Source organism: Triticum aestivum, chromosome 1B, assembly GCF_018294505.1.
Source record: "Triticum aestivum cultivar Chinese Spring chromosome 1B, IWGSC CS RefSeq v2.1, whole genome shotgun sequence".
NCBI lineage: Eukaryota > Viridiplantae > Streptophyta > Magnoliopsida > Poales > Poaceae > Triticum > Triticum aestivum.
In genome coordinates, this window is record NC_057795.1 from 609,277,394 (window position 1) to 609,295,903 (window position 18,510).

The following is an 18,510-nucleotide window of genomic DNA, read 5'->3' on the forward strand; positions in this document are numbered from 1 at the left end:
CCTCCAGCTCCCGCCTTCACCGAGCCTCAGATAGCTGAGTTGCGAAATATTATCAGCCCCAACACGCTCAAGAAAGCGGTCTGTGAGTAGAACTCGGTCCCATTACAGGAGATCGAGAAGAAGGGACGGAAACGAAAGACTAACAAGGGCGCCGGTGCGAGCCAGCCGGCACCGAGTTCGATCCGTGCTCAGGACGGGCCACCATCACCTAAGGATATCTCGAGGAGGGTGCATGTGGCGGGTAGGGCGATGCTACCGCCAAATATGCTGAATGCTGCAACCGGTGCTATGTGGAGTCTGCATGACAGTGTTCTTTCTTTGGAGAAGCGGCGTCTGAGAGAGAATGATGTGGCATAGCCGGTTTTCGTGGCCAAGGTGCCAGAGGGCAAGGGCTTTGCGGATGGCGACATCGGGGGTACAATCGTCCTCCGGTTTGATGACATTTTTTCTATGTTTAACCTTCATCCGCTGCACTACACCTTCGTTCGGCTGTTTCCGCTAAGTATGGAGATGCGGATCATTAGAGACAAGACACCGGACATCGTGATAGTCGACCCCTTCTACATGCGTGCCAAGCACTTGAACAGCGCTGGGGGCCGCCAAGTTGCGAGTTCACACCTCGAAGGCGTCATTCTGGCAAACCCAGATAAGGATAACTTCCTTGTGCCTTACTTTTCCGAGTAAGTCATCCCTTAACCGCCCCGTAACATATGATTTCTTATATTTTGATCGTTCTTTTTTTTCTAACATTCCGTGTTCTGTGCAGTGACACACATTGCACACTCATCCTCTTAAGCCCAAAATATTCCGTGGCCACGTATTTCGACACGAACCGTAACTCCAAGATAGACTACACAAATGTCAAGAAAGTTCTTGATGATGTTCTCCCCGGCTACGCCAAATCTGGAGGCACCTTCACCAGGGCAGTTCGTAAGTACGGCACGCACATGTTCTCTCACAATACGAAGTTCTGCTGTGTCAAGCAGCTGCCTGGCGGTCAGAAGGATGCCTACTACGCCCTCCATCACATGCGGGCGATCATAAGGGACCATCATCAACTTCTGCTACCAGATAATCTCAAAGATTGGGCCGCGAGCTTGTCGGCAGTCTAGGACGCGGACCTCAGACAAGAATTCTTTCGCATCCAGTCGGAGTTTGCGGGCATCATCCATCAAGATGTCCTTCATACCTCTGGGCAGTTCTTCGTCAGATATCAACCGTCCAACAGTGAGATAGATGAAACGCTACAAATGCAGGGTGACAATGACCGCGATTTCATGACCATCACGACAGACGGCGGCTTCATCCACGCTCATGTCCGATGAGTCGAGTCGAAAGTAGTGATGTGTAGTTCTGAAACATTTATTAGCTCATGTTGCAATTAAACTTTAATGAATTCGTATGTCTCTTTGGTTTGGACAGTCGTTCAACTTAGATGTAATCGATGCTATTTATTAGTAGGACCATGAATCCTGCTATTAATGTCTTGCTTTTCTCTTTCGATCCTTTTGGTGCATACTTACATATTGCTTATGTATTGTCTGTTGTTTGGCTTGTGCATAGAGATGTCGTCGTATGTCGTGTACAAGGGTAAGGTTCCCGGAGTCTACGACGACTGGGAGGAGTGTTGGAGACAGGTTCACCGTTTCAGCGGTAACAATTACAAAGGGTACACCACTAGGGCGGAGGCCGAATCTAGATATGCCCGCTATCTAGCGGGAGAGAGGAGGGAGCGTTGGAGGAACCGGATGAGGACCATTTTGATTGCGATGATGCTCATCGTGATGCCGACAACTCTCTTTTATGTGATGGTAGTTTAGATGATCGATATCGACTTGTAATGTGAAGACAAACTCGATACTCGCACTCCTGAGACTTGTAATGTTTTATCTTTGTTCGGTCTTTTGAATTCGGAGACTAATATGATGAATTGTATTTGGAGACTAATCTTCTATTGTATTCGATGAATCTGATGTTGCTGTGTGCTGCTGTCTATATTCTGTCCAATAATATATTTTGTAACCTATGCAAAAATTAGAAAAAGCAAAAAAAAACCAAATATTCATACTAATGGCGCATCAAGGCAGAGTGCGCCATTAGTATGCCAAAGGATACTAATGGCGCATTGAGGCAAAGTGCGCCATTAGTGTGACAAAGCACATGGTTACATATGGCCCCCCGGGAGGCATACTAATGGCGCATGGAGTTACATACTAATGGCGCACTGCCAGGTGCGCCATTAGTAAAAAATTCTAATGGCGTGCTACTAATGGCGCACCGGTAGTGCGCCATTAGTAGGCAAAACCGGTGCGCCATTAGTAGGCCTTTTCCTAGTAGTGTTGTACCTTGACCTTATAACAACTAGAAACGGATACTTAATAAAACACACCCTTCCAAGTGCCAGATACAACCCGGTGATCGCTCTCTAACAGGGCGACGAGGGGAGGATTGCCGGGTAGGATTATGCTATGCGATGCTACTTGGAGATGCTACTTGGAGGACTTCAGTCTACTCTCTTCTACATGCTGCAAGACGGAGGCTGCCAGAAGCGTAGTCTTCGATCGGACTAGCTATCCCCCTCTAATTGTGGCATTCTGCAGTTCACTCCACCGATATTGCCTCTTTACACATATACCCATGCATATGTAGTGTAGATCCTTGCTTGCGAGTACTTTGGATGAGTACTCACGGTTGCTTTTCTCCCTCTTTTCCCCTTTCCCTTCTACCTGGTTGTCGCAACCAGATGCTGGAGCCCTGGAGCCAGACGCCACCGTCGACGACGACTACTACACTGGAGGTGCCTACTACTACGTGCAGGCTGCTGACGACGACCATGGGTAGTTTAGGAGGATCCCAGGCAGGAGGCCTGCGCCTCTTTCGATCTGTATCCCAGTGTGTGCTAGCCTTCTTAAGGCAAACTTGTTTAACTTATGTCTGTACTCAGATATTGTTGCTTCCGCTGACCCGTCTATGATCGAGCACTTGTATTCGAGCCCTCGAGGCCCCTGGCTTGTAATATGTTGCCTCTATGACTTATTTATGTTTTAGAGTTGTGTTGTGATATCTTCCCGTGAGTCCCTGATCTTGATCGTACACGTTTGCGTACATGATTAGTGTACGATTGAATCGGGGGCGTCACACAATGCTTCCAAGGACTACTTAGATAGTTGTGTTGGTTGTGTTTTTAGGGAAAGAACAGTCGACGAAGCTAAAATACTATTGAATAATATGTTGACTAATGAAAATAATTGGACTCTTCCCGAGCCAGTTCCTGAAGTAATTCCTGAACCAATTAAGCCAACTCCTGAGCCTATTCCTAAACCCACTCCGAATAAGAGAGGTGTTTTATTTTTCAGTCCTGAAGATATGCAAGAGGCAAAGAAATCAATGAAAGAAAAAGGTATTAAAGCTGAAGATGTTAAGAATTTACCTCCTATTGAAGAAATACATGGTCTGAATATACCGCCTGAAGAACTACATTGTCTTGAAAACCCGACATAGGTAGTGAAGGTAAATTCTCTCTATATATATGATAAAATTGAAATACCCTCTACTACATTTCATAGCCCATGCTTAGATGAATTTGATGACTTTATGGCTAGACAAGAAAGTTTTAATGCTTATGTTGGTTGAGAGTTAAAGAATAATGCTTTCGAGATAGGACACGTAGGTGATAATCTGGCTAGAGTTAAAGATGAACTTCACCGCGTTAGCAAATATGCTTCTATGGTTGCTACTCAAGATGAGCAAGTACTCAAAGCTCAAAATGATTTGCTTGATGAATTTAATAATAAAAATGACTTTGCCGTTAGAGTGGCTACTAGAACTGGTAGAATGACTCAGGAAACTTTGTATCCTGAAGGCCACCCTAAGGGAATCGAGCAAGATTCTTAGAGAAATAATTTAGAGGAACCTAGTTCTTATAAAAAGAAGAAAAAGAAAGACGATAGAACCTTGCATGCTTCTAATGAACCTACTATAGACACACCTAAGAATCCCAATGATATTTCTATTTCTGATGCTGAAACGCAATCAGGTGATGAACATGAACCTAGTGATAATGTTAATGATAATGTTCATGTTGATGCTCAACCTAGCAAAGATAATGATGTAGAGATTGAACCTGCTATTGACCTTGACAACCCACAATCAAAGAATCAATGTTATGATAAGAGAGATTTTGTTGCTAGGAAGCATGGTAAAGAAAGAGAACCATGGGTTCAGAAACCCATGCCCTTTCCTCCTAAACCATCCAAGTCAAAGGATGATGAGGATTTTGAGCGCTTTGCTGAAATGATTAGGCCCATTTTCTTACGTATGCGCTTAACTAATATGCTGAAAGTAAATGCTTATGCTAAATATATGAAGGATATCATCACAAATAAAAGAAGGATACCAGAAGATGAAATTTCCACCATGCTTGCTAATTACACTTTTCAGGGTGGAATACCAAAGAAACTTGGAGATCCGGGTGTACCAACTATACCATGCTCTATTAAAAGAAATTATGTTAGAACTGCTTTATGTGATCTTGGAGCCGGTGTTAGTTATATGCCTCTCTCTTTATATCGTAGACTTGAATTGAATAAGTTGACACCTACTGAAATATCCTTGCAAATGGCTTATAAATCAACTACTATACCTGTCGGTATTTGTGAGGATGTGCCTGTTGTGGTTGCAAATGTCACTATCTTAACGGACTTTGTTATTCTTGATATTCCCGAGGACGATAGTATGTCTATTATCCTTGGTAGACCTTTTCTTAATACTGCAGGGGCTGTTATTGATTGCAACAAAGGCAATGTAACTTTTCATGTTAATGGTAATGAGCATATGGTACACTTTCCGAGGAAACAATCTCAAGTTCATAGTATCAATTCTATTGAAAAAGTTCCAACTATCATATTTGGAGGTTTCGAATTTCCTCTCCCTACTGTCAAGAAAAAGTATAATATTCTTATTGTTGGGGATTTTCATATCCCCGTTGAGGTAACTTAGTGTTATTCGAAATTTCTCCGGTTCCATGTTATTCGGAATGAGTTTGTTAACAAGACTTGATCAACCTTGTTAGTGGATTCATTTTGATGATCACGAGATAGATGAAACTAGAAGGCACAAACTTCTGTACCCTCTTTTTACTTTCTGTTATTTAGAATAAATAAAGCAAAAATAGTATTGTCTGTCTGTTTTCTGATTTATCCGTGCATTAAAAAAATAGTCGAAAAATAAAAGTGCTCCAAATTCCTTGCAAATTTAGTATGATTCTTTATGGAATATTTGAGGATTTTAGGCACTCAAAACACTGCAGGAGGGCCAAACACCAGGCCACAAGAGAGGAGGGCGCGCCCCCCTGTAGGGCACCCCCCTGTCTCGTGAGCCCCTGGTGGCTCCCCTCCACTTATCCCAGCACCCACACACTTCATCTTCTACCCAAAAGATCCCCATCCAGATCAAGCCCGAGTTCTAGCTCATTTTGCTGCGATTTTCGATCTCTTAGCTCAAAGCTCCATTCGCAAAACTGCTTTGGGAGATTGTTGCTTGGTATGTGACTCCTCCATTGGTCCAATTAGTTTTTGTTCTAGTGCTTTATTCATTGCAAATCCTTGCTGCCTTGATGACCCTATTCTTGAGCTTGCATGTTAAAATTTTGAGGTCCCAAGCAATTCCAATGCATGATATAGGCTCTAGGCACTTGTAGGAGTAGTTGCTATCAATCTTGTTTAGTTTTATCCACTTTTATTTTGAAGTTACTAAAATTTCAGATTTTTTCTGAAAATGTTAAGGAGGTTCTTTAAAGGCTCTTCTAGCCAAAGCTCTAAGGAAAAACAAGACAAAGAGAAGGAAAAACCCAAGTATAATCTTCCTCGCTTAGCGGAAGTACGGTCATGTGAATGGCCATGTGAGGATTTCTTGAAGGAAGACGGAATTCATGAAGACTTTTATGCTTTAATCGGGACTGCAGGCCTCACCGGTTTCATGAACGACCGGATCGATCAGTATCTCTTACATACCAATACTTTCATGCTAAACTTTTATTATTATCCTAAGAAGTCACCGCCTGCAGTATCATTTCATTTATATGATGAATTCAAAGAATTGTATTTACATCAATTTTGCGCGGTATGTAGGATACCTTATGAGGGAGAATTAGAGGAACCCCATCATGAAGATGTGGATGGCTTCGTTAAAAATATTGCTGTAGAAGAGCCAAAGAAGGACTCTGAGGCAAAAGTCTCTAGCATACAGTTTCCTGTTTTACGCTACTTTGCCATATTTGCTAGTAGATGCTTGATTGGTCGTGGGAATAGTGGAAATTTGAGCGTTCCAGATATTATTATTCTTCAACATGCTTTCCTGGGAGACAATACTTTTAGTATGGGTGCCGTTGTTGCTAAACGGCTAGCCCTGAATCATACAAAAGGCCCCATATTTGGAGGTATCTATGCTGCACGTCTTGCTAAACATTTTCAGATACCCATTAGGCACATTGAGGAGGAGGAGACAAAATTACCTCCTCACATTTTAGATTACAATAGCATGGTAGCACACAAGTTTATCGTTGACAACGAAGAAAAGATGCTTTTGTATAAACTTAGATTTAACAAGAAACACTTTGAGATTATTATTTTGCCTGTGCCTCTGTTGTTTGATTTGCTTGCAGAAAATTTTCTTGTCACACAGGAGGCGGTGAACAACCATCGAGCCCAAGCTTTTACTCCAGAACCTGAGCCGGAACCTGAGCTGGACCCTTATCGTGCATCGTCTATCCAGTGGGATCCGGAGATGACCAGCCAGTATTATCCTGATTATACCTCTCCTTACACCGGAGAGAGTAGCGGCGGTCCTTGGTATTAGACCAACTTAGGCCAAAAGCCTAAGATTGGGGGAGTACGTATTTCTCACCGACTTTACATTCATGTTCACACACTAGTCATCGGTGCTCATACTCTTTCATTGTATTATCCATGCTAGTTTAAATTTCTTTTTCTAGTTTTCTTCTTGTGTGTTTGATAATACTTAAGAAAAACCAAACAAATTAGTTAGTTTAATTTCCTTGCTTGTAGTAGAAATTAAAATGTAAACCCAAAAAGATTTCTCGTTCTTCTTTTACTTGTTGGGAGCTTTCCCGTGTAAATAGTTTTATTTTCTTTCCTTTCTTTTGGGGGTCGAGAAGACCATATTGAAAATGCTTAGTGGCTCTTATATGCAAGATTGATTATTTATATTTAGAGCCCATATTATTTGCCTTCTCTCTTGAGTTGAATGCTCGCAGATTCCAGCTTAGTCCAATGCACGTGCACTCTCATTATTATACACATCGTTCGGTCGTGCAAGTGAAAGGCAATAATGACGATATATGATGGACTTATTGGGATGAGAAAAGCTGGTATGAACTCGACCTCTCTTGTTTTTGTAAATATGATGAGTTCATCATTCCTGAGTCAGCTATTATGAAGTAAACATATTTGCAATGACATTTAGAGATTATAGTTACTTGTGCCATGCTTGATTAGCTATGAGTTATAATGGTTTACCTTGCGTGCCAACATGCTATTAGAATGATTATGATGTGGTATGATGGGATGGTATCCTCCTTTGAATGAATCGAGTGACTCGACTTGGCACATGTTCGCGTATGTAGTTGAATCAAATCAACATAGCCTTCACGAATTTATGTTCATGGTGGATTATATCCTACTCATGCTTGTACTCGGTGTGAATTAATTTTAATGCATGCTTACGACTGTTGTCGCTCTCTCAGTTGGTCGCTTCCCAGTGTTTTGCTAGCCTTCACCTGTACTAAGCAGGAATACTGCTTGTGCATCCAAACTCCTTAAACCCCAAAGGTGCTCCATATGAGTCCACCATACCTTCCTATATGCAGTATTTACCTGGCGTTCCAAGTAAATTTGTATGTGCCAAACTCTAAACCTTCAAATGAAATTATGTTTTGTATGCCAGAGCAGCTCATGTTACAACTAGGGCTGCCTATATCTTCCATGCGAGGTGGGTTATTCTCAGAGGAATGGACTCCGCTCCTCATTCACGAGAAAGGGCCGGTAAACGGGATGCCTAGTCCCATGATCCAAAAATATCAAAGCAAATCAAAATAATTAAACAAAACTCCCCCAGGGTTGTTGTATGTTGGAGGCACTCGTTGTTTCGAGCAAGCCATGGATTGATGCTTGTTGGTGGTTGGGGGAGTATAAACCTTTACCATTATGTTTGGGAACTGCCTATAATGCATGTAGTATGGAAGATACAGCCATCTCATAGTTGTTGCGTTGACAGCAAAAGTATGCCGCTCAAAATGTCATTCAATCTCTATTTTAAAATCGAGCTTTGGCACCTCTACAAATCCCTGCTTCCCTCTACAAAGGGCCTATCTATTTACTTTTTATGTTGAGTCATCATCCTTCTTAGTAGAAGCACCCGCTGGAGAGCACACTGTCATTTGCATTAATTATTATTGGTTTATATTGGGTATGACTTGACTGGATCTCTTTTACCATGAATTACAATGTTTAGTCAGTCCTTGATCTTTAAAGGTGCTCTGCATTTATGTTTTGCGGTCTCAAAAAGGGCTGGCGAGATACCATTTTGTTATATCATGTTATGATTATTTTGAGAAAGTGTTGTTATCCGAGTTTTATTATTATGACTCGCTAGCTGATTATGCTATTGATATTATTAATTGTGAGACCTAAGTGTTATTGTGAGCATGGTTAGTTCATAATATTTGCTGAAACTTGAATGCTACCTTTCATGTTTACAACAACAAGAGCAAACAGAGTTTGTAAAAGTTTTTCTTTATCACTTTCAGTTTATCAACTGAATTGCTTGAGGACAAGCAAAGGTTTAAGCTTGGGGGAGTTGATACGTCTCCAACGTATCTACTTTTCCAAACACTTTTGCCCTTGTTTTGGACTCTAACTTGCATGATTTGAATGACACTAACCCGGACCGACACTGTTTTCAACAGAACTGCCGTGATGTTGTTTTATGTGTAGAAAAGAAAAGTTCTCGGAATGTCCTGGAAATCCACGGAGGCACTTTTCAGAATTAATAAGAATTTTTGGCGAAAGAATCAAGGCCAGGGGGCCCACGGGCTGTCCACGAGACAGGGGGCGCCCCCCTAGGGCGCGCCCTCCTATCTCATGGGCCCCCTGGACCTCCTCCGACTCAACTCCAACTCCATATATACCGTCTCGGGGAGAAAAAATCAAGGAGAAAGTTTCATCGTGTTTCACGACATGGAGCCGCCGCCAAGCCCTAATATCTCTCGGGTGGGCTGATCTGGAGTCCATTCGGGGCTTCGGAGAGGGGGATTCGTCGCCGTCGTCATCATCAACCATCCTCCATCACCAATCTCATGATGCTCACAGCCGTGCATGAGTAATTCCATCGTAGGCTTGCTGGACGGTGATGGGTTGGATGAGATTTACCATGTAATCAAGTTAGTTTTGTTAGGGTATGATCCCTAGTATCCACTATGTTCTGAGATTGATGTTGCTATGACTTTGCTATGCTTAATGCTTGTCACCAGGGCCCGAGTGCCATGATTTCAGATCTGAACCTATTATGTTTTCATGAATATATGTGTGTTCTTGATCCTATCTTGCAAGTCTATAGTCACCTATTATGTGTTATGATCCGACAACCCCGAAGTGACAATAATCGGGATACTTCTCGGTGATGACCGTAGTTTGAGGAGTTCATGTATTCACCATGTGTTAATGCTTTGGTCCGGTTATCTATTAAAAGGAGGCCTTAATATCCCTTAGTTTCTTCTAGGACCCCGCTGCCATGGGAGGGTAGGACAAAAGATGTCATGCAAGTTCTTTACCATAAGCATGTATGACTATTTACGGAATACATGCCTACATTACATTGATGAATTGGAGCTAGTTCTATATCACCCTATGTTATAACTATTGCATGAGGAATCCATCCGCCATAATTATCCATCACTGATCCATTGCCTACGAGCATTTAACATATTGTTCTTTGCTTATTTACTTTTCGGTTGCTACTATTACAACTACTACAAAAACCCAAAAACATTTATCTTTACTGTTGCTACTGTTACCATTATTATCATACCACTTTTGCTACTAAACACTTTGCTGCAGATACTAAGTTATCCAGGTGTGGTTGAATTGACAACTCAATTGCTAATACTCAAGAATATTCTTTGGCTCCCCTTGTGTCGAATCAATAAATTTGGGTTGTACTTCACCCTCGAAAGCTGTTGCGATCCCCTACACTTGTGGGTTATCAATGGTGGACACGCCTAAAGAAGACAATGGTTACATAAAGGACACAACGAAGGATAAACCCCCCAGACAAAAGCAAAAACGACGGTGCAGGCGCCACTCTAAGTCCAGTCATAGTAAAAATAGAGATAACAACCCAAAACAAGATGACACTCCGGTTGATTCCGAAGGCGACAACGACCATAGGGACCCAGCGATGGAGCAGGACAAGCCAGGTCACACCGAACACAGCCTGGACCAGATGCCCGATCACAGTGATCCAGAGGGCCGAACTCATCATACTACCTCCAAAGAGGAGGACAGTCCGGTCGAGGATGCATTCATCATCCCAGAAAAACGTCGGGAGCAAGGTAATCACCGCAAAAGGCTCCTGGCCACGGCAAGGAGCTTGAAGAAACAGAAGCAAAGGCTTAAAACCGCGCAGGATACGCTCAAACGAAGATGGAATAAGGTGCTAGACACTGAGGGAAAATGTGGCGATGATTGTTACACAAAGAGCTATCCAAAGCGCAAACTGCTACCCGAATTCGACGATGAAGCCGCAGCGCCCGTTCTGCCAAGAAACAATACGGCCACTCAGCCGGACCAACCACCTCATGGCCACAATAGAACAGCCTACGATACCACACACGATTTACGAGAGCCCCTGGACAAGAAGGCCAGTGCGGCCAGATCCATCTACGGATCCAGAGGACATGCTCCGACGCGGGATTATGGTCACCACAACGATCATACTGATCGAATACCAGTCTGGAATCAACACCGGGAGCAACAACAGCCGACAGCATGTCATGACACAGCCAGATACAAAGGAGCTGTGCAACCCTTGTGCTTCACCGATGAGGTGCTGGATCATGAATTTTCACTGGGATTCAAACCCGTGAATATAGTCATACGACAGAAAGACGGACCCTGGGGTCAGGATTGAAGATTCTATCCTTCACATACACATGGCTCGTGGGGATGACCTCCACGCCATCAAATACCTTCCCCTCAAGTTAAAAGGACCAGCTCGTCATTGGCTGAAAAGCCTCCCCGAAAACTCAATTGGAAGTTGGGAGGAACTTGAGGATGCTTTCAGGGCCAACTTTCAAGGAACCTATGTCCGGCCTCCGGATGCTGACGATTTAAGTCACATAATACAGCAGCCCGGAGAGTCAGCCCGCAAGCTTGGAACAGATTCTTCACTAAGAAGAATCAAATTGTCGACTGTCCGGATGCCGAAGCCTTAGCGGCCTTCAAACACAGTATCCAAGACGAGTGGCTTGCCAGACACCTCGGCCAAGAAAAGCCGAGAACGATGGCAGCCTTAACAAGCCTCATGACCCAATTTTGTGCGGGCGAGGACAGCTGGTTGGCCCGTAGAGGCACCAACGACCCAGGCACATCCGAAATCCGAGATAGCAACAGGAAGCCACAGCGCACTAAGCACAAACATCGGAATAACGATAGTCCGGACAACACGGCGGTTAACGCCGGATTCAGGGGCTCTCGACCTTGTCAAGGAAAGAAGCCATTTAATGGCAGTAAAGAGGAACCATCCGGCCAGAATAAAGTCCTAGACAAATTGTGCCAAATCCATGGCACTTCCGACAAACCTGCAAATCATAGCCACAGAGAATGTTGGGTTTTGAAGCAGGCGGGCAAGCTAAACACCGAACACAAGGGAAGGGAAACACCAAGCGAAGACGAGGATGAGCCTCGCCAGCCGAACACTAGGGGCCAGAAAAAATTCCCACCGTAAGTCAAAACGGTAAACATGGTACACGTAACTCATGCAAAGTTCGTAGCCCCCCAATTCAATCCCTGGGTGACTTGCCCGATCACTTTTGAACACAGGAACTACCCGACCAGTATCCGGCACGGAGGATCGGCTGCCTTGGTGCTCGACCCAATAATTGATGGATACCATCTTACTCGCGTCCTAATGGACGGCAGCAGTAGTCTTAATCTGATATATCAAGACACCATCCGCAAGATGGGGATAGACCCATCTAGAATAAGTCAAAATAACGCCACCTTCAATGGAGTGATTCCAGGCGTCGTAGCCCACTGCTGGGGCTCCCTCGTATTAGAAGTGACATTCGGTTCTCCCGACAACTTCAGAAGCAAGAACCTACTCTTCAACATCGGTCCCTTCAGCAGCGATTATCATGCATTGCTGTGAAGAACGGCCTTCGCTTGCTTTAAAGCAATACCGAACTATGTCTGCCTTAAACTCAAGATGCCCGGTCCACGCGGCGCCATAACGGTTAGCGGAAACACAGAGCAGTATGCGGCAGTTCTCGCTACTGGACTCTAGGAAGCCCCTCCCACCGGAACGCATGACCGGTCGTCAAGACCACGGACATGGTTAGACGAGTCCAGTACACGATTTTTCACAATAGCTCAGATAAACCTGAGCTAGGTGTTGTACATGTGTCCCCATAAACAATACGAGGGGCTGCAAAACATGTAACAAAGCCCACAATTCGGCTCGCCTCATTAATAGGTAAATACCTCGGACAATTCGGGTCACTGTCGGTGTCAAAACCGGCGGATCTCGGGTAGGGGGTCCCGAACTGTGCGTCTAGGCGGATGGTAACAGGAGACAAGGGACACGATGTTTTACCAAGATTCGGGCCCTCTTGATGGAGGTAAAACCCTATGTCCTTCTTGATTAATATTGATAATGTGTGTTACAGGAGTAGATCTACCACGAGATCAAGGAGGCTAAACCCTAGAAGCTAGCCTATGGTATGATTGTTGTTCTTCCTACGGACTAAAGCCATCCGGTTTATATAGACACCGGAAAGGGCTAGGGTTACACAGAGTCGGTTACAATGGTAGGAGATCTACATATCCGTATCGCCAAGCTTGCCTTCCACGCCAAGGAAAGTCCCATCCGGACACGGGACGAAGTCTTCAATCTTGTATCTTCATAGTCTTGGAGTCCGGCCGATGATGATAGTTCGGCTATCCAGACACCCCCTAGTTCGGAACTCCAACGTAGCCCCCGAACCAGGCTTCAATGACGATGAATCCGGCGCACAAGTTGTCTTCGGCGTTGCAAGGCGGGTTCTCCTTCAAACTTCATGTTCCTGTCGAATAGTGTCCGGTTATAAATGTTGCGCTACTTGGCTTCTACGCCCAATAATGGCCTTCTTCCACGTGCCGTATGAATGCGAAAAGCTAGGATATTTTTACATTTTTTTCCCTAGCCGTGCGAACGAGCCGCCTATAAGAGAGGCGAGGATCTAGATCCAACTCACACCATCCTCCTTCCGCAAGTACTCATCGAAGCACCTCTGACAAAAATCCATTCCATCATGGATAGTCGACGCGGCTCCTCCTCTCGCGCTCCCAGCCCTAAGCCAGGAGATTGGGGGAGATGCTCAGTTCCACACAGCGAACTAGTGGCGCTCCAAACCGAGGGATATCTTCCCCCAACCTTCACGGTTCCGGTTCGAGCCGGACTGGCCACCTTCCGGGGTGGAAAGCAGGCGGAGAGCGTTCCCAACCCCTCCAAAGGAGAGCGGGTATGCTTTGTCCCTTATTTAATAAGGGGACTCGGATTTCCCATACATCCGTTCCTCCAGGGGCTCCTGGAGTTCTACGGACTCCAGCTTCACCACCTTACACCTGCCTCCATTTTGCACATCGCGGGCTCCGTAGCTCTTTGCGAGCTATTCTTGGGCATCGAGCCCCATTTTGCACTATGGAAGAGATTGTTTTGCCTCGTACCCCGTTCTTATGAGGGGTCGATATATCAAGTGGGCGGAGCCGAAATATGGCGCATCGCCGGGACCGGATATCCATCCGGTACTCCGAAGAAGGCGTCCGAAGATTGGCCTTCGGAATGGTTCTATATGGAGGATGCCCCTCTGCCGGATCCAGTTCGGATCGGCCTCCCAGAGTTCAGCAATGCTCCCTTGAAGAAACGCCTGAGTTGGCGCCCACGGAGCCCTCAACTGGAGGATGATGGGAGCGTCCATTATCTGATGGGCCGGATTAGGTTACTGGCCCACTCCGGATTGACCATGATTGGGATCATGGCCACGTGTATTATGTGAGGGGTGCAGCTGCTCCAATATAGGGGACACCCCATGTGGGACTTCAACGGGGAGAACGACGCCACCCGTCATGGTCGCAAGGGGCCAGGATCGGCCGCGGATCTGGTGAAGATCCTGTCCGGCTTGTACAAGGGGGAGAAGGAGGACTTTCTTCAGACGAGCCCATTGAATGGGTTCTCCATGAACAACCCTCGGAGCTGGGTAAGCAAACGTTTATTCATCCGACCCGTGCTTTCGATTTTGATGCAGGAACTGCGTCGGGAGGTGGAGGGCATACACAGTCCGGCTCCACAACCCGAGGATCTGGGAAGATCCCTTGATCCAGCCTCCGAAGAGGATCCGGACATAAAGGTGGACCTAATTGACGGGGTGTTCCACCAGCTCAGCATAGATAATGCTTTGGTCGCCATTACGGCTGACTACCCCGGTTTGTGTCCGGCTTCTCAGGTAATTATGACCTGAGTTTTGACACCACTACTTCGCCCTTGCGTATTTCAGATCACCGTATACCAACGGTGTCTTGCAGGAGGTGCCTTCAAGGCGAGAAGCCGAACCCGTGGCGGCTGACCAGCAAGGGTCAGTTCAGCCCAGCAGGCAGAAAAGGAGTGCGACGCGAATCGAAATGTCGCCGCAACGGTGCGGCGCGCTGCTGTTTTTAAGGGAAGGATCCCTAGGAGGTATTTATTAATGCTCATAATTTTTCCAGGAGAAAGAATGCTCGCCGGACAATGTCCGGAGAGGTTGCCAATCAAGCCTCCGCCAGCCATGCTCCAACGCGTGGTCCGGAAGGAGAGGCGAACACAGGGCATGAGCCGGATGCTCCTCCAACGGAGGATGCCAACAGGCTGTCCGCCAGCCGTTCTGAGGTGGAGAGCGCCATGAATCACAGGCGTCGCCGGACAGTTCTTCGTGATGCGTGCTTCTCCCCGGAGGCGTTGAATGCCTTTGAAGCGGGAGACGCGCACCTCCGTGCCGCTCAAGATGGTTTAACCAGAGCCACGAAGCAGTATGTGAAGGACATACGGGTAATTAATTTTAATAGTTATATATGCCAGTAGCCCCTGAGACTTAAAATAGTTAAAATAACTGATTTAAGGATCATTTATTATGCAGGATCTTACGGAGAAGAATACCCACATGTCCCAGGAGCTTCAAGAGTGCAAGGCCCAACTTGAGGCCGCACTGGCCGCCACAAGGGGAGCCACGAGACCCCCGCTGGTAATACGTACTTCGAAAAGATAAGATGTTAACAAAGTGCGGCGTGTGCGTAAATCTAACAATAATATTGCAGAGGGCGCCGGACTAGATCCGGACAAGCAACAGCTACTGCGTCAGCTAAAGGCCGGCGAGAGGGTGCTTATGAAGGTGCAGCAGGAGAGAAACAAGCTCCAAGATGCCCACACCCAGCTAGGAGAAGAGCTGAAAGGTGTTCGGGCCCAGCTGTCTGGCTCCGTGAAGGAGAATCAGCGGCTTCGTCGCGGCATTTACAGTAAGTTCTTGAGAAAATTCCTTTGAAAAGAAGAATTCGGCGAGGAAGTCGATTGACAGAAATGTGTCTTTAGGTGTGCTCACAGGTCATCCTGCGGAGGAAATGCCCGGTTCAACGGGTGACCAACTTCCCGAGCTGGTGCAACTGCTCGAACGTGTTCGGCAGGCGATGAGTGGCGTCGTTCAGGCCTTATGGCCTTCCGTCTCCCTACCTGAGGGACTTGGAGGGCTTGCTGAGAAGCTTCAGGGAGTACAGCGATGCCTTCGTCTGTGGAAGATATCGGCCTGCCGTCAAGGCGCCAGGGAGGCCTGGGCCATGGTGAAGACGCGGTACCCGAAGGCTAACCCAAACCACATGGCCGAGGTCGGACCTGTGGGGCCTGATGGGAAGGAGATCCCTATGAGCTTGATGTACGGCCAGGTAGAGCTGGCCGCGAAATATTCCCAACAGGGCTGTAAATTAGACAGCCTGTTAGATGGGATCGAAGAGGAGTACAATCAGTCAGTTTGACGATATAATTTAAAATGACATGTAAAATGCCTTCTAGCCGGATTGTAGATCGTTTGTCTTTGCGGACCTTTTCGCTGCAAACTCGGGACCCAACAGTCCGGAGTGTGTCCGAATACCCTTACGGTTATAAAAGAACCGGGGCATGCATGGAGATAAGGCGTCGGGGTCATAATTGCTTTATCAGAAAAGTGCCCAACTAGCTATGTTATATTACATGGTTAGTAAGAAACATCTTCCAGGGAGAATAGTTCCGTTAAGGGTTCCTTTCCCTGGGAGGCATGCCCTAAAGTGCATGTTCGGACTGTGAAAATAGCAGAAAAAGGATCTGGGGGCAAATAAATAAGTAAGTAATAAATCATCTTTCAAGTCACCGACCGAATATTCTCTTAAGAACGCTAGCTTTCGGCTTCACCCAGTCTGAAGTACACATCCGGCTGACCCGGCAGTAACAATCGCAGAGGTGCTCCCTTTACCTCCTAGCCCAACAATCGGGAACGTAGGGGTAAGCACATGAACCAGGCAACCCAGCTTGGCCAAATCTTAAGTCATATCGATGCATATAATGGTGAATAAAAGGTACATGCGGAAGTATGACACATGTGTTGGGCATGAAGCCCGTATAAATAAGCTTCTGTTAAAGAAGCCCCCAGGTATAATGAGTGATAGGAGCACATTAAGTGTGTGCGAACAATGCGCAAATCAGCCTATCAAAGGTATTGAATAAAAGTGGGAAGAAGGATGGGGACAAGAGACAGTGAAAAAAATATGAAAGGTGGACGGAGGAAGGAGACAAACCTTGAGTCCGGCGCTAGGCGTAAAATCTTCGGAGACGGGCTGCGTTCCATGGGTTTGGCTCGAGTCGGTTGTCAGATGCGTTGCGTAGACGGTATGCACCGCCGGTAAGGACTTGGTCAATGATGAAGGGACCTTCCCATTTGGGCTTAAGTTTTTCCTTTTTCTTGTTCGGCAGGCGTAGAACTAGCTCGCCAACGTTGTAAGTTTTGGCCCGCACTTCTCTGGTTTGATATCTTCGAGCCTGCTGTTGATAGAATGCGAAATGGGATTTTGCCACGTCGCGTTCCTCCTCTAAAGCGTTCAAACTGTCCTGCCGATCTAACTCGGCTTCCTTTTCCTCGTACATGCGCACGCGAGGTGAGTCATGAATTATGTCGCAGGGCAAAACTGCCTCAGCGCCGTATACCATAAAAAATGGTGTGAATCCGGTTGTGCGGTTTGGCGTGGTCCGCAGCCCCCAGAGTACGGAGTCGAGCTCCTCTACCCAGTGCGTGTTAGATTCCGTGAGGGACCGCACTAATCTGGGTTTGATGCCGCTCATGATTAGACCATTTGCTCGTTCCACTTGACCATTGGTTTGAGGGTGGTAGACTGAAGCGTAGTCGAGCTTGATGCCCATGTTTTTGCACCAGAGTTTAACCTCGTCGGCCGTGAAATTCGTGCCGTTATCGGTGATGATGCTGTGGGGGACACCGAAGCGGTGTACTACCCCGGATATGAAGTCTATCACAGGTCCGGATTCTACTGTTTTAACCGGCTTGGCCTCTATCCATTTGGTGAATTTATCCACCATGACCAATAAGTATTTGTGCTTGTGGGTTCCCCCTTTAAGGGGTCCAACCATGTCAAGCCCCCAGACCGTGAACGGCCAAGTAATGGGTATAGTTTTGAGGGCGGTGGGTGGCATGTGGCTCTAATTAGCAAAGAGCTGGCAACCGATGCACCTTTCTCTTCGGAGATACACCTTTAAAGGACTCCGGTTGTGCTTTTCTTATAAAGTTCTCCCTCATGGACCTTGTAGGCTTTAGATCGCCGAACTATGCAGCGGGCCTCATTTTGGTCTTCGGGAAGTTCCTGCCTAATTAAGTAGGCTAGGAATGGTTCCGTCCATGGGGCAATTACTGCCATTATTTCGTGGGCTGAAGGTGTTATTTCATTGGCTGAACCGCCGATTGTGTCAGAATTGTCTGAGTTGGGTGCTGCAGCTGGCTCCGGATTGTTATTTCCGGACTCCTCTTCCCATAGTACGGATGGCTTGAAGAGCCGTTCCAGGAAGATGTTTGGAGGGACGGCGTCGTGTTTTGCGCCGATGCGTGCTAACACGTCTGCTGCCTGGTTATTATCCCGGGCTACATTGTGGAATTCGAGTCCTTCGAACCGAGCTGAC